We start from the raw sequence: 17,315 nt of genomic DNA, 5'->3' as shown, positions 1-17,315 counted from the left end.
ATTAGCTTGGAGCACCCTTCCAGCTCACACCATACGGACTGATGACTAACCTTGCCAGGCAGCGCTGGAGATTTGGAAACCCACCTCTTTGACTTAGGCCCGGTCAACACCAGTCAACCCTCTGAATCAACGCTGGCGCTCCCAAGCCCACTCATACCGAAGCATTTTCCGAAACAGGCGGGGTGCGGGGGTGGGGGATCCCGTTCCAGCCCCACCCCTGAAAGTTGCTGGGAGTGGCACCCAAAGAACTTTCCCAGATTGATCTCTGTTGCCGCTCGGGGAGGTCAGTTCCAGGCCCTCAGCCTTTCGGCCGGGAGCCAAACTGCCCTGCCTGCCAAGCCCCTCCTTCTCTGCACCTTAAACAGCCGCGAGGGGAGAGTCGGCTGGGATTTTCTTCTTAAGAAGTCGCGCAGGTTTTTCGAGCTCCACTCTGCACCTGGAGAGCCACGGCAGCAGGAACAGGCACTACTGCCACCGGGCCGACGGGTGAGTCACTGTTTGGAAATGAAGTGGGCGGGCGAGGGTGTGAGAGAATGAATGATGTCAGGAGCGCGCTGGGCGCAGGGTGCAGGGAGCGGGCCGCGCGCGGCGGGCGGGGAGAGCGGGCGCGGGGCCGCGGTCAACACTGAGCGCCGCGCCGTGGGCTGAGTGGGGCGGGGAGACCCAGCCCTCGGCGTGCACGGAGCCGCCTTCGGCCGCTCGGAGCCTGGCCGGTGCTGCAGCGCCGCCGAGTGCGGCCTCGGGGGCGGCGGCCACGGGAGGGACCTGGAGAGCTGCTTCCCCTAGACAGGCCGCGGCGTGGGAGGGCGAGACCCCGAGCAAACTTTCTAGCGGCTTCGGCCGGGGGGTGGTGACGCCCGGACCTGGCCGCGGCGGCTGCGGCAGCGGGCTCCATCCCGTGGCAGATCCCCTTCCCGGGAGCAAGTGCCTTCAGCTGGGAGTGTCTGGAGCCCCGGCTACCAGCGGGTAAGGAGCGCGCGGAGGGGCCAGGAGGAGGATGGGCTGGGGAGCGGCGAGTCCTCCGAAGCGCGGGAGGGGAAAGGTGGATTGCGAAGCGGGGACGTGGCTCTAATCCGGCCCCCACCCTCCCCGCCCAGGGTATCCTTCCTCGATTTTGTGGTCTGGAGGAGAGATGTGTGCCTTAGTCTCCTTCCTCTGAGCAGTCAGCGCATTCATTTGCAACCCATTTCGGGTACCTTGGTCCTGGCGTTGAAAGGGCACAGGTTATAAACCACAGATTGTCCAGAACCACTCTAGAGGTCAGGGCTGAAGTTCAGGTGGTGGAGGAGGGACTGTGTGTGTGTGTGTGTGGTTTGTTTTTCTTTCTTTCTTTTTTTTTTTCTTTTTTGAGAGGCACTTACTGATGATGTGTGAACAGTAACAGCCCAGCTCTTGGGCAGCCCACACCGAAACCCTTCAACGTGTGGCATTTCAGAGCTGCTCCCCTTAGGGAGGGGAAGACTTGGTTTCTCAGCGAAAATAAGGGGCAGTGAACCCCTGTCAACATCCAGTCAGCAGTATGGATAATCATTACTTATCTGCGGCTTGAAACCAACTCAAAATATTATGTCCTGCAGTCTTTTTTATTAATGTTGCCATTCCTCTATTTCAAGTCTTGCATGCTCTAAAATGACCTTAAAATCATTTTGACGTGTGTGTTATGTTTGAAGAGATTCAACTGTTTAGTGTCACTGGATTCGGCGTGGATTTTGAATCTGTACCTAACTTTTCAAATCCTTGGTTTCATTTCCAGTCTTCTGTGTTAACGGTGGGTGCTCAGGTACATTAAACATTCTGAACCAGTAAAATGGGATTATTTCTACTTCAGATAATAAGGTGGATTAAATAAGGATTAATAATGAGGATAATAATGAGGATTAAAGCGCAAAAGACCTCTCATAATGTCTGGTACAAAGCAGCCCCAACAAATTGTAGCTGTTTATATATAAATAATAGTATGTTCCAGCTGGCTTAGCTAATAACCAATTAATTTCCACAGAATGTCCTTCTTATAAGCCTGGTGGGCCGAGGGTTAGCGTGTGAAATGCTGTGGCAAGTTCTTTAGATTGGGAAGTGATGTTTTCAGCAAGTTAAACATTTTAGTACGGATACCTGAGAAGGTTATGGTTTTCATCCTGTGTCATGGGAACTGCCATTTACTGTTTAAACAATGTCAGAGCAATGGCTGAAAGTGACAACCTGGAATTTACAGGAAGAATGTGTAGGAAGCAAACTTTACCTTTACCTTTTTTTTCTCTATAGAAGCAGTGCAAGCAGTGCAAAATGTCCTCTTTATGGCCCTTTCCTTGGTCTTCTGAAATTCTTACTTCACAATAGTCTGGTTGAAGTGGTTTTTTTGTTTTGTTTTTTGTTTTTTGGGGTTTTTTTTTTACAAGTTAATGTTTAATTTGGTTCCTTTGGTTTCATTTTTAAGTAAAGCTGGTTGACTTGTGAATCTAGAGGGAAGCACTTGGACTCCTTGAGGTGGCTGCACCCTGTTCTGAGTTTCTCCCCTCCCAGAATCTTGTAAAAGCCCTAGGAAATGTTTGGAAGAAACTTTAGCACTGTGCACGTGTTATTGAAGACATGCGCTCTTACCATAACTATAACAACTTATAGGGTAGAAGATCTGGGAGCTGTGTTACCATTGTACCGTGTAGTGAGATCGTGGACATGGGAGTCCAGGAGACCTAAGGCTCTCTGAGCTGTGTTCCTTTGAGCAAGTTCACTTAAGCTCTTTGAGATTTTTGTGGGACTTTAAACAAAATACAGGGAAAAAATAGAAATAATCTTAGAACTATTAAAATAGACAATGGAATACCAGTGAGAACTTTCTTTGAAAGTGATACTTTGAGGTGAGATGTTTCTTTTTTGAAGGAATAATTACTGAGAGTTTTGGACAGTTTTAGACTAAACAATGACTTACTCACCTTTAGCGCATTGTCTCAATGGAGAAATTAAAGGCTTTGTCTTGAACTACTAGTACCAGATATTTATTTGCTGAACCTTTAGTATGCAACAACTACATAACAGCCACCGTGCTAGGGGCTAGCAATGCTAACGAAGTTGATAGTTGCTACCCCAAGGCTTACAGTCCAGTAGAGACCTCAGGCTGTGATTATCAAGAGGGGGAAATAGGAGTCAAAAAAGGAGAGTGCTGGGGACTTGGGAAGAGACAAGAAGTGATTAGGCTGTCATAGGCTGCCTCCCACTGATAATAGGAGATCTGGTCATTCTGAATGGTCTTGAATAGGGGCTCATAAATTCTTTATGAGGCTGAATAATAAAAGTATGCCTTCTTGCTTTACCCAGTAAAATATTATGGACAAGTGATAGCTCTTCGGTTTAAATAATTTTAAATATTCAAAGCAAGCTTGTTTAAATGAAATCTGAAGGGTCAGCTCAGCTCAACTAAGATATATTTGCTGTGTTACTGGGCGCAGTGGTTCATGCCTGTAATTCCAGCGCTTTGGGAGGCTGAGGCAGGCAGATCTCTTGACGTCAGAAGTTCAAGAGCAGCCTGGCCAATATGGTGAAACTCCGTCTCTACTAAAAATACAAAGATTAGCCGGGCATGTTGGTGCTCGCCTGTAGTCCCAGATACTCGGGAGGCTGACGCAGGAGAGTCGCTTGAACCCGGGAGGTGGAGGTTGCAGTGAGCTGAGATTCCATCACTGCACTACAGCCTGGGTGACAGAGCTAGACTCTGTCTCAAAACAAAACAAAAAAAGATTTACTTGCTGTGAACAAAACACTGGTAGATTTTTAAGAGGATTATCAGTGTATGAGTATTCCAATTTATTAGTTTTCCCCATATTATAAGTAATGTGTTACTTATGGAAATTTATAAGTATAGGCAAACAAATCAGCCATAATCTCACCACCCAGAAACCCATTTAACATTTATATCTGCTCCCTCTTGATTACGTCTCTACTGGGCTGTAAGCCTTGGGTAGCAACTATCTCCTTCGTTTTTGCCCCTATGCACAGATAACACAAACAGCTAACAAGTATTGATCTTACTATGGGCCAGGCAATGTGACAGTTGCTTTATATATCAAATCTCTTGTAATCCCCACTGCAATCCGGTGAGGTAGGTACTCTTATTACCTTCTCTTACTGAGGATAAAACTGTTTTAGGGAAATTAAGTAACTTTCCTGAAGTTGCACAGCTAAAATTTATCTCTACAAAAATGGGTTCGTTCTCTGTGTTCCAACTTAGGTTTTCTCTCCTCATCCAAACATGGACAACTGTGTGTCACTAACATACTCTCACACAGCATCATTTTTAGTTTTCTGTTACGTGGCTGTGTCTCAAGCAATCCCCAATTGCTGAACACTTAGTTTGTTTCTAGTGTTCACTATTTTAAGCAGCTCTGCTTTAAATCTTTATGGCGATATCTGTCTACACGTTCATGATTATTTCAGTTATTTTGCATTTTTAAAAGTGAAACATAATGTTTAATTTAGCTGCCCTTTTTTCTAAACTGTGTTCAGAATTAGAGAACTGTTCCCTGTCTCTTTAATTTAAAATTCCGGAGTCCTAATTTCTGAGTTCCTTTAGCGTGTCTCATAAGACTTCAGCAATAGGATCAACTTTCTCTGTGGAGCTGCACAGTGGATCAGTAGCTCATTATGCAAGGAATTTATCTGTTGAAAAGGGAACATACAAACTTTCTTAAAGTACTGTTTGCGTTTGTGATTTTTTATTAGCCATGAAGCTAAATGTCTTTTGTGAGGAAGTGTAGCAGAATGGAGGGCTGCTAATTTTGCCGAGGAGCTCTCTGAAGGACATTCTACTTCTACAGTTTGATGAAGCATTAGAACCCAGTGAGATAGATGAATGACTTTCAGGTGTTGCATTTAGCAGCCTTATCACTAGCTTTAGAATAAGTTCCATCCATTTTAAATAGGTCACCTATTTTTTAAAACGTTACACATTTGTTGTTTGACATTTTGGGGCTGATTTAATCAAAGTGCGAGAAATTTCCGTTAGTTTATTTTCATTATAAATATAAAGCATTTCTTGAAACATTCTGAAGCTTTACAATAATATCACACCTTTGCTACTCTGAGTCAAAATTTTAGTTTTTCCTTCGGTTTTCTATTTTGATTTCCAGTGTTAATTTATCTTTAAGTTTTTGATAAAGGATGTTAGAATATGAGTAGTGTTCATTTCAGCCACTTCATATGGATACCCAGATCAGTTCACTTTATTAATTTCTAACAATGACTTGTAATTCAAAGCAAAGTTTAAAGAAACAGCTAATAGAATTAAAGTCAAATCAGATGAGTTATTTTATAATTGGTTTTCCCTCTATTGACAAACTCCTATACAATTTGAAATTCAGCCTTATAATTTTGTGTTTATATTTATTTAAATTGATATCTTGCTTAAAACTTTCAAACTAAACTTGTGCACATTTTTTTAAAGAAGAAACTTTAACTGAATTGTTACTTTTATATGTACAGTCTTTTCTTTCACTATACCCCTATTTACTATTTATATTGTTATTATTTTACTTTTTTAAATTGAGACAGAGTGTTGCTATGCTGCCCAGGTTGGTCTTGAATGCCTGGACTCAAGCGATCCTCCCACCTCAGCCTTCAAAAGTGCTTGAATAACAGGCATGAGCCACCCTGCTCAGCCACACAATTCCTTTATTTTTCCTTCCAGCTTTTATTTTGGGTGTGCAGGTTTGTTACATGGGTAAATTGTATATCACAGGGGTTTGATGTACATATTATTTTGTCACTCAGATAGTATGGTAACTGATAGGTAGTTTTTCAGTCTTCACCCTCCTCCCATCCTCTACCCTGAAGTAGGCCCCCGTGTCTGTTGTTCCCTTCTTAGGGTCCATGTGTACTCAGTGTTTAGCTCCCGCTTATTTGTGAGAACATTCAGTACTTGGTTTTCCATTCCTGCATTAATTCACTTAGGATAATGGCCTCCAGCTATGTGCATGTTGCCGCACAGGACACGATTTCATTCATTTTTATGACTGCATAGTATTCCATGGTATATATGTACCACATTTTCATTACCCAGTCCACTGTTGATGGGCATTTAGGTTGATTCCATGTGTTTGCTATTGTGAATAGTGCTGTGATGAACATACATGTGCATATATCTTTATGGCAGAATGATTTTTATTCTTTTGGGTTTATATCTAGTAATGACATTGCTGGGTCAAATGGTAGTTCTGTTTTCAGTTCTTTGAGAAATCTCTAAACTGCTTTCCACAGTCATTAGCTGAGCTAATTTACATTCCCACTAGCAGTATATAAGTGTTCCCTTTTCTCTGCAACCTTGCCAGCATGTTTTTTGACTTTTTAATAATAGCCATTCTGACTAGTGTGAGATGGTATCTATTGTGGTTTTGGTTTGCATTTCTCTAGTAATTAATGATGTTGAGCATTTTTTCATATGCTTGTTGGCTGTGTGTATGTTGTCTTTTGAGAAGTGTCAGTTTGTGGCTTTGCCCATTTTTTAATTTTTTTTTTTTGCTTGTATATTTAAGTTCCTCATAGATTCTAGGTATTAGACCTTAGATAGCATCCTGTTTCCAAACAGAGGTGGAGATCGTTCAGGAAGACTTGCAGCATTAGTTGAATGTGAAGTTCAGTCTTTGAAACAGAGAGAGGTCAATTGTGTGGATTCTCCAAGCTTCCCCAAACACAGAACATGGAGTTAGTGTTGATAGATAGTGGTGGTTAAATAATGATACCGTAAATACTAGTGTAGATTAAATGAACTGCTATCTTCATCTTCAGACAGCTCTGCAAAATGGAAATTCTATCCACTCTGGAGGTATGGAAACAATTAGGAAAGTGTTTAAAGGTGAAACAAGGCAAAAGTAACCTTAAAGTAGCCAAGGGTACAGAGCCGGTGGGAAGTGGAGCAGGGATTTGAGGGCAGGCCCAAGTGATTCTAATGCCATACACTTCCCAGTACCCTACATAGCTTTCTGTCTTCTCTCCGCTAGCTTCAGCGATATGTTGGGTTTTGAGAGACATAGTTTGATATAGGACTGTATGTGTACGTGCTTCTGGAACATTCCTCTGGTCTGTGCTGCCTTAAGATCATGAAATTATGCCAGAGGTGAACCCTGACAGGCTTAGGCGGGCTTGGACTTGAGTCACAGCACTGCTGCTCACCACTAGATGCCCCAGAGCAGCTTCCACAGGTGAACCTCTATTTCCTGGCTGCATAACGGGAGTAAAATAATATTTACCCCATAAAGTGACTATATGAATTACATGGCTCCCTGTGTGTAAAATATTGAGAGTAATGCCTGCTTCACAGTAAATATTCAAGGGCTCAGCAATCGTTATTTTCTGCATATAAGCTGCACTTCGAACTTTTAAAACAGAGTTCAGTCTTATTGTGTCAAATGGAACCATTCTTTCTCGTTAAGGTAGCATGTTTCTTTTGGAATGGTATATCCACATTCATGTGCTACATCTTGGCTGTGCTAATAGGAGCTGGAACCTGTCCCGTATTTTTCCCTGCCCCCTTTCCTTTGGGGTTAAAATAAAATGATTGAAGTTGGTTGTACACTGCCATTGAATTCAAGAACTTTCATAAGAAGTGTATAACATCAGTTGTGAATGCTGAAAAGCTTTTGAAGCCACAGTCACAATATGCCTGCCCTCTTAGCAGATGCTGGTAGCGGTAGTCTAGCACAACTGGTACTGTCCCTCACAGAGCTTAGGCTTCTGGGGAGTATTGTACCATGAACACCACTGTCCCAGAAAGTGCCTGGGCCACTAAGAATCACAAACCCTACTGTCCTCGCCAATGCTGTGCGTCTTTCTTTAGGAGGCCCTGAGACAGTTTATTTAACACAGCTGCTACTGTCTTCTGACATTTGCATTTGTTCAGCGAGTTGTTGAACCACCCAGTTATTACTACCCCAGTAATTGCTACCAAACTTTAATAGCAACAAAGTGTATTGTTTTGGTTAGTGTAATATACCACTTATTCTGCATGAATGTCATTGAATATATTTACATATATATAAAATATATGCCATATGCTAAATTAGCTAGGGCTGAGAAGTTTGCTCCCTTGAAATATAGTTTGATTGGCAAGTTATAAGCAGCAAGCAGGAGCATTTAAAAGTTTATTTAACAAATACTTATTTTCACTATGTGTCAGGGTTTGTTCTAAGTACTTAAAACTGTTACTCATTTACTCTTAAAATTCGCTTTAAGGATCCCTACTTGAGACACAGAGAGGTTAAGTCACTTAAGGCCACACAGGTGGTAAATAGTTGAATTAGATTTTGAAAGCAGGCAGCCTTACTGCAGAGTCTAATCACTGCACTGTTGCTTGTGGAATCGAGCATGTTTCTCACAGTTTGGGCCCTATTTGTGTCCTTGTATATTGCAATTTTGCCAAAGAAAAAATTGCACCTGTTCAAACATATGATCAACTCCGTGATTTGCCATGTGGAGGATTACAATTAGATTATGTATTTCAATATTGCTATTGAAAGACATTGATAGACTGGGCACTGTGGCTCACACCTATAGTCCCAGCACTTTGGGAGGCCAAGGTGGGTGGATGGCTTGAGTCCAGGAGTTTGAGACTAGCCCAGGCAACATGATGCAACCCCTCCTCTACAAAAAACACAAAAATTAGCCGGGCCTGGTGGTGCATACCTGAAGTCCCAGCTGTTTGGGAGGCAGAGGTGGTAGGATTGCTTTATCCCGGGAGGCTGAGACTGCAGTGAGCTGAGATTGCGCCACTGCACTCCAACCTGGGCGACAGAGCGAGATCCTTTCTCAAAAAAAGAAAAAAGACATTGATACTAATTTTCACTATGGTGTTATCAAGCATTTCTCTGTAAAAGCTGAGTGCATGGTCGACCCTGGTGATAGTCTGGGAAGGAAGCATGCATTCTCCCATTCCCCACTCAGCACACTCAGCTAAGCAAGACGAGCAGCAATCTCGGGTCTCTTGTCCTAACAGCATTCGTTTTATTTTTTTAGCTTTAGGGTTTTCATTTGTTGTAAATTAAAATAGTTAAAAATCTTTATTGGAGGAGAGTAGCTTGTACACTTGAGGTTTCTTTGTTTTCTAATTACTGTTGGAGATGGTAGTAAGCAAAATAATGGCTCTCCAAAGATGTTCACATCTTAATTCCCAGAACCTATGAATCTGTTTTGGTATATAGCTTGAACATTCCTAATCCAAAAATCCAAAATGCTCCAAGATCTGAAACTTTTTGAGTGCCAGTGTGACACCATAAATGAAAAATTGCACACCTAATGTCACATGATTGGTCATAGTTAAAACAGTCAAAACTTTGTTTCATGCACAAAATTATTTAAAACATACAAAATTACCTTCAATCTGTGTGTATAAGATGTATATGAAAAATAATGAGAATACTCCAAAATTTAAAAAATCCAAAACACTTCTGGTCCCAAGCATTTCAGGTAAGGGATTCTCACTCATCCTGCATGGAAGGGGGAATTCGGGTTGCAGATGGAGTTAAGGGTGCTGACCAGCTGATGTTGATATTAACATTATCCTAGATCATCTGGATGAGCCCAGTGTAATCACAGGGATCTTCTGAGTGGAAAAGGGAAGCAGAAGAGTCACAGCAGGAAAGTTGACATTATTGGAAAAACTCAGACATCCATTGCTGGCTTTGAAAATGGAAGGAGGCCACAAGCCAAGGAATGCACACAGTCTCCAGAAGCTGGAGGAGGCAAGGAAATGAGCTCTCCCATGGAGCCTCCAGAAAGGAGTACAGTCCTTCTGACACTGTGATGTTTAGCTCAGAGGGATCCATTTGGGACTTCTGACCTCCAGAACTGTAGGAGAAAAAAAATCTGTGTTCTTTTAAGCCACTGACTTTGTGGTAACTTGATAGAGCAGCAGTAGGAACAAAGACAGAGCAATCTGTGTTTTGATTTGTTCCTTATGCCAGTCCTAGGAGAGGGCTGCCTGATCTCATGATTTATTACAGACACATTAAGAATAGCAAGGTTGGCCGGGCGCGGTGGCTCACGCCTGTAATCCCAGCACTTTGGGAGGCCGAGGCGGGCGGATCACGAGGTCAGGAGATCGAGACCATCCTGGCTAACACGATGAAACCCAGTCTCTACTAGAAATACAAAAAATTAGCCGGGTGTGGTGGCGGGCGCCTGTAGTCCCAGCTACTCGGGAGGCTGAGGCAGGAGAATGGCGTGAACCCGGGAGGTGGAGCTTGCAGTGAGCCGAGATCGTGCCACCGCACTCTAGCCTGGGAGACAAAGTGAGACTCCTTCTCAAAAAAAAAAAAAAAAAAAAAAGAATAGCAAGGTTTACATTTTGAGGGCTGTTTTATTTTATATGTAAAATTAACCACTTTGTGGGAGGGAGAGTTAACTTTTGATAATTCTATGTATTTCTATACCTAGCAATTATTTAAAATGACAGTACCAAAGTTTCCAGGAAAAAAGTGTCTTAGTGATTCTGGAGCAGGTAGAGCCACTTGAGCCTTTTTTGTCAAAGTTGCCTAACAGGAATGTGTCTCTGCATCCCGTGTAGTTGTGTCATGCCTTTGCATTTGTTTAGGGTGAAATGATAGTCCCAGCATGGTGATACTGGGATGGTGGAGATTATCGCTTAATTTTTACTCCAGGTTCCTTTTAATTTTTAAAGATCTTGTATTTTCTCTGTTTGACTAGCAATGTTATTATGAAGTCCTAGAGAACAACAGCTGTAAACAAAAGGTGGCATCATTCATTGGGTCATCTATTGTAAGTACGTAGAGGGCTATAGACTCTCAGAGTAGACAGTATCTCAGAATCATAGTGTCAACTTCTGAAAGTAAAAAGAACAAGAGGCTGGGCCCAGTTGCTCATGCCTGTAATCCCAGTGCTTTGGAAGGCCAAGGTGAGAGGATCACTTAAGGCCAGGAGTTTGAGACCAGTTTGGGCAACATAGCCAGGCCTCCATCCCTATTCCGACCCTCCCCTGCCTCCCGCCCCCACCCCCGGCCTCCCCCCCCGCCAACCCCCCCCCACCTTCCCCCCACCCCGCCTCCCCCTCCTCCAAAATTAGCGAGGTGTGGCATGGACCTGTAGTCCCAGCTACTCAGGAAACTGAGGCAGGTGAATCTCTTGAGCCCAGGATTTGGAGTCTGCAGTGAGCTATGATCATGCCACGGCACTCCAGCCTGGGCAACAGTTAGACCCCATCTCTAAAAATAAAATGAGTAAGAATTAACAATAGATGGGTTTTTTTTTTAAGGAACCCTGTGATAACAATCCTATATTCAGTTAAAGGTCTTCTCTTTGTACAATGTAGCAATAGCACTAGTGTAAGAAATAAAATCTTGGGAATTTTCTTGTGTCTTAAAAAATGGAATCAGAAATAGTGTAGAATTTTGGTAATTTTTATGAAATACAGGTGGAAAATTAGCTGGATGGTGTTAATATACATAGCAGTTTCTAGGGGGAAGAGATTGTCTTATGTAGAAGGATAAAAAAATTGGAAACTCTAAAACCATAGAGATAGAATATTTTCGTATTTGTAATTCTTTTAAATACATTCTTTTTAGATTTGGAGTCACTTTGCGACTTTAAGAGGAAAATATCTGTACATATAAGATGGATTGAATTCCTCTTATAAATGTGCATGTTTGAATAAAAACTTGATGTGGGAGGATAGAAAGTTTTGGTCTGTATTCTAAAATGCTTTTAGAGATTTTTCTAGGCCCTTGCTTCTCTAATTTAGAAACTTCTTGAGCCCTGGCTCTGTGGGTGTAGTATCCCATCAGACTCTGACTCATTTGCTTACATTTTATCCTTGTCAAGCACAATTCTTGGTTAATAGTTTGCTTTGTCCTGCCAGTATCTCCATGACAGAATGGGGATGTCTTGGCTATATAAGTAGCCAAGTAAGAAACCTTCGCTAGTACCAGAAGGGTATCTTTTCCATCTCCCAGCAATTGTTGATAAGTTTAAAGGTTGATGTTCTCTGTTGCATCTTTTGTTAATATGAACTAGAGCTTATTTCTCTTTGATGAACTAGTTTCTGAGCTTAGAAAGAGCAGACTCTGGACCAATGTGTACAGCATCCCTAAAGAGTTAACCATCTCCCAAGAACCTAGTACTGTCAATGGAAATATAATGTGAGCCATACATGATTGCCATTTATGTAATTGATTTTTCCAATAGCTACATTACAAAAAGTAAAAAGAAACAGATGAAATTATTTTTATAACATTATATTTAGCCTAATATACCAAAATATTATATGTAATGTTACCAGTTATAATCAATATAAAATTCTTGAAATTTTTACATTCTCTTCCAAGCCTTTGAAATCTGATGTATATTCTACACTTACACGATGTCTGAATTCAGACCAGCTACATATCAAGCACTCAGTTGCCACGTGTGCCTGGCTCCTCCTATACTGGGCAGTACAGCTCTAACCAGCCTTATCCTTAAGGAACAATATCCCACATAAATCTGAAGACAATTCATTAAGCGTTGCCATCCAATGACTTTGGCATGTTGTATTTTAAAAACTGAATTATATCATGGAGTTACTCAGTGAGTGCCACATCACACTGGTTCTAGAGTCTTTTGCAAGTATGAGTTAACAAATGTTACAGTGAAACTTCTCTCTGAGGTTATCTGTACCTTCGATTTGTGACTATCCATGCCAGGAGATGTGCCTGGGCCTGTAAATGAAATGTTTAGATTATTTGATTCATGAGTATGGGAAAGATGGCCACTCATACTCTTTAGCATCTGGTCTGGTCTCTTACCTCCAGTGCATCAGTACATTTAACTCCTGATCTATCACCTCATTGTCTACCTCTTGTCCACCATCGTCTTTACCCTATCCTTGCCTTGTTTTTGTGTGTAATGTTGTTTACTAATTTGTGCTCTTCCTCAGTTGCTTATTGTGACAGTTTGGGAAGCAAGGCCACTGTAAAACCTCGATCAGAGAAAATATTACTTGATATCAAATACTCAGCAGCCAGGAACAGATATGATTAGAATGTAAGAAGACCCAGGCATTGTAGAGAGACTGGGAGAGAGGATGGGCAGGGGAGGGAAGGGAGAGTAGAGTACAGTTCTCTGGACGAAAAATAACTCAGTGCAGATGAAGGATTTCGTAGCAGAAAATTCACTGACTACTGGGGCAGTCACTGCATTCATCAAGCTCCCAGGATAGGTTGCCTTGGATTTCATAAATATATTGACTTAATCAAATACCTACATGACACAGATTGCTGAGACACAATCCCAAGCCCCTGTAACACCTTTTTTTTTTTTTTTTTTTTTTTGCACTTGCTAGGTGCTAGACCTCATTTTTGATTCTGGGGATTCAGCAGTAAACAGGAGTCTAGGTTTCTCCTCCAATGGAAATCGGTTGTATATGTTGAGAGAGGAAAAGGTGTTGGAAAGCAGGATTGATAGGATGATAGGCAAGTAATACCAAGGAATAAGCTGAGATTTGGACTAGTTCTTGGAAGGAAATAGAGAGTGACTGGAGTGGCCTACCCTAGGACAGTCAGGAAAGGTTCGTCAGAAGAGGTCAGATTTACACTGAGATGTGAAGGATGAGAAAGACTCAGCAGAGTGAACAGCATGTACAACCTGTGGAGGGAAAGAGTGTGCTTACACAGGAATGGGAGGAAGGCCAATCTGCTGCAGCCTGTGAGCAGCAGAAGTAGGTGAGAGATGGGTGTGTCAAGGCAGGTGGGATCGAGTTGGGTAGGGCTTGCAGGCTTTGTAAGGAGTATGAGCCTTGTTCCAAATGCCATGATAAGGCATTGTGATGTGACATAAGAGGGAGAGTGAGGTCTGATTTACATCTGTAATAGATCCCTCTGGCTGCTGGGCCGGCAGAGAGTGGAGTAGGAGGGGGTTAGAGTAGAAGGAAGGAGAGTTATGAGGCTATTGGGAGCATTCTATATGAGAATTGATGCAACTTGGAGAAGAGTGGTGGTGTTGGAGATCGAGAATGATGGATGGGTTTGAGAGTTTTGGAGACTTACAGGTACAATATGTGGCATACTAGTAGAAAAAATTAAGCATGACTCCTAGTTTTTTTGTGTGTGTGTGGGTGAAGAGTTGTAGTTTAGCCGTTGATTAGAGTTGCCCATTAGTCATCCTAATGGTGACAGATGTTAAATAGCCAGTTGTGATGCAGAGACCTGCATTCAGGGGTGAGATCAGGGCCAGAGTTGTGTCAGTATAGAAGTCATATGTAAAGTTATGGGAAGTCTAGAATCACCAGGGAATATTTTGTAGGCAGAGAGGCCCTGAGAAATAACAGTTAATAGGTCAAGTAGGAGACCATAGGGTAACCAGTGAGGAGGACCAAAAGAACAGTGTCCCAGATGCCACAGGAACCAAATATTTAAGACAGGGTGGAGTAATCAGTTCTCTTGTAAGTTCTTGAAGAGTTGAGTAAGATGAGAACACAATGTTCATTGGGTTTAGCAATGTGGAAGATACTTGAGATCTTGTTGAGCATTTTTAGAGAAGTGATTCAAAGCACAGCTGAATTACCTCCAGCATCCCCTGCAGGAAACTTTCCTGCTCTCTCTCTTTTCCACTTTACCCTGTGGGCCAGAGGCCTTTTTCTTCTTCTTCTTCTTTCTTCTTCTTTCTTCTTTCTTCTTCTTTCTTCTTTCTTCCTTCTTCTTTCTTCCTTCTTCTTCTTCCTTCTTCTTCTTCTTTCTTCTTCTTTTTTTTTTTGAAGTTACATATTAAAAAAATTCTTTTGAAATAATTGTGCATTTGCAGGAAGTTACAAAGATGATTCAGAGGGTTTTGTTAGCCTTCACTGGTTACTCCTGATGGTTGCATCTTGTGTAACTCTAGTATAGTATCAAAACCAGTCTTCTTTTTGTTTCAAAGTTTGCAGGCCCTTGTCACTCCACTACCATATTATAATCTGGTTTTCTGTTTATATTGTATTTCTTCTAGACAGAGCTCCTTGAGTAGAGTTTATCTTTTTTTTTTTTTAGTACTTCCTAGCATGATGCCACTTCATACATGTTTGCTGAGTTAGTGACTTGAATATTCTTGAATGCTGTATTTTTGCTTACATCATCTGCTACTGTGTTCTCTTAGGCAGAAGCAAATGAAGAACCCAGGTTTCCTGTTTTCCAATCAATCTGCTAACCTCTTCCTGCACCACCTGCCTTCTGTAGCCACTGCCTTGCCTGGGCTGAGGATATCTTTGCCCAGAATTACATCACTCCCTCTCCTCTCTGACTCTTCCTCCACCACCACCAAGCCAATTGCCAGTGATTGATTCTGAAGGCTTGCTTAGCTCCATTCCTTTCTTGGACATTTCATTTGTACCCTGTACTTTCTTGGGAGTCATATATGAAAACCTGTGGAAATCCCCTTCTTACCCATTTCAGAAACCCCATCTTTCCCCCACCTCTTGAGTTCTTTGGGTGAAGACATCTCTGAATTTACTTCATACAATTTACCATTTTTGAAACTTTCATTTGCTCCATTGCACATTTAAGTAGCTTAGAGACCTAGAAAGTTTGGGTTCTATTTGCCTGGTAGCAGTTGACTATGGCAACTTCAAAAGGGTTCTTTTTAGCAACTTCCCCCCTCCACCCCGCCCCCCCCCGGTAGTTATTTTGCTACCAGGGCTGTCTGGAAGTGGTTGTTGTTTTTTTTTCCCTTCTCTCCTACTTCTATCACTTTGTTTTCCACTTCATTATCCTCCTGTTGCAACACCCCAATTATACTAGTTGCTGTGGAGATATTAAGTGTATTGCTAATGGAGGATTATTCCTTTAGGTGGAGGGGTAGAAGCAAGAGGAGGTTATAAATCTTGTTTTTGTGCAAATGTTTCCTAGTAACAAAAATAATGTTACTAGAGACTGTGGTATATAAATGGCTATATAGGATTTGCTTGTGCTTTTAGAAGGGATTGAATTTCTTAATTAAAGAAAATATTAACTTAAGATTCTGATCTTATTTGAGATTAATACCCTATTTTAATACTTTGCTGTTCATTCTTTAAGTCCCTTGAACATAAATTCCCCATATAGACAGAATATTTTCTTGAAGTGATCTTTTAAAATTTATTTTTTAAAAGCTTTTTAAAACTTTACTAGAGGGAGACACATTTTTTAATATTATTCCATCTGATTTCTATTTCATGAACTCTTGCAGCTTCCCATGGCCTTTATTCTGTAATAATTGAGGTGATTCTGTGTCCTGGTTCACACTAGTCATGGTGTGTACTATTGTCCTAGTATACTTATTCATTAGTAAGGCTGTCTTTGACTCTCAAAACTGGCCAGGTTTGGATGTTAAATTATATGGTCACCCTAATTAAAGACTACATTTAATAGAAAACTGAAGGAATGAAGTATTTCATATATCTTGTTTTAATCCACGTAACTTTTATGCACATACATATGTGATTTTTCACTTTTTTCAACTAAACTTATAGAATCTTGCCCCAATGTCTTGAAACTGCAGAAAGATATATATTTTCTTGTTATTGTTGTAAGCGAGTCAAAAGAGCTTTTCTTGATAGAGCTCTGATTTCCTCATGTTATTTTCACTAAGATTCACTGCACTGTAATAGTGCCTGACTTGGCTCCTCCTAACTGGGCGAGGGCTGTATTTGGGTGGTCAGTGTTGTACAAATATTAGCTGTTGTGATTTGAAAAGATCGTATCTCAAGTTTGATTCCCTCCTCCATATACATTTTCACCTCATGTTCACAATAGATTTCTTCTCCTAGACTGTTCATAGTCTCATCTCTCTATTAGCAGCTCAGTTATTGATATACCCAAGGGTAGACTAACAGCCACTGGAGTGAATAGGAAAGGAAAGATATTTTAAAACTTGGACACAGTGAGGGGTAAAAAGTTCCATGCTGATATGCAATTTTGCATTTAAAAAGTATTCACATTCTTTCCCTAACACCTTCCTCTTAATATCAAGTATATTATTGTAAAAACTCTGAAAATGATACTAAAATTTTTATTATTTAATGAAAGATCCTGGAGAAATTTTTGGGCAGGTTATGCTCTAGGGTCAACAGGATCTTGAAGTGATTGTAAAGGTAAGTAAGAGTTAGTAAACTACTAGTATTGGAGGCCACCTTTCAGGGTTAATCTCTAGAAAAGAGTCCTGTTTCACTCTTCAACATGTCAGCAGAATCAAGGTTGGTGAAGGGAAGAGCTTCGTGATAGCCAAGCAAGCACCTATTTTGTGCCAGGCTGAGTGTACTGTTGTAAGCAAAACAGATGTGGTCCCTACCGTCATGGAGCCTACCACCTATTGTGAGAGATATCCAATTAAAA

The 17,315-nt window shown here is 41.4% G+C and overlaps 1 protein-coding gene across 3 annotated transcripts in view; it reads left to right on the top strand.

The window, feature by feature from the left end:
- Positions 1-330: 330 nt before the first annotated feature.
- LOC105486291 (sphingomyelin synthase 2) overlaps positions 331-17,315 on the top strand; it is an 86,373-nt gene continuing 69,388 nt past the window's right edge. For all 3 annotated transcript variants that reach the window (XM_071093222.1, XM_071093223.1, XM_071093224.1), the window contains exon 1: positions 331-486. The gene's annotated coding sequence lies outside the window, so the exon portion shown is untranslated. The remainder of the gene's footprint in view (positions 487-17,315) is intronic.

This window comes from Macaca nemestrina, chromosome 3 (genome assembly GCF_043159975.1).
Source record: "Macaca nemestrina isolate mMacNem1 chromosome 3, mMacNem.hap1, whole genome shotgun sequence".
NCBI lineage: Eukaryota > Metazoa > Chordata > Mammalia > Primates > Cercopithecidae > Macaca > Macaca nemestrina.
Note: the sequence above shows the minus strand (reverse complement) of the source record. Positions and strands in the feature narration are given on the sequence as shown.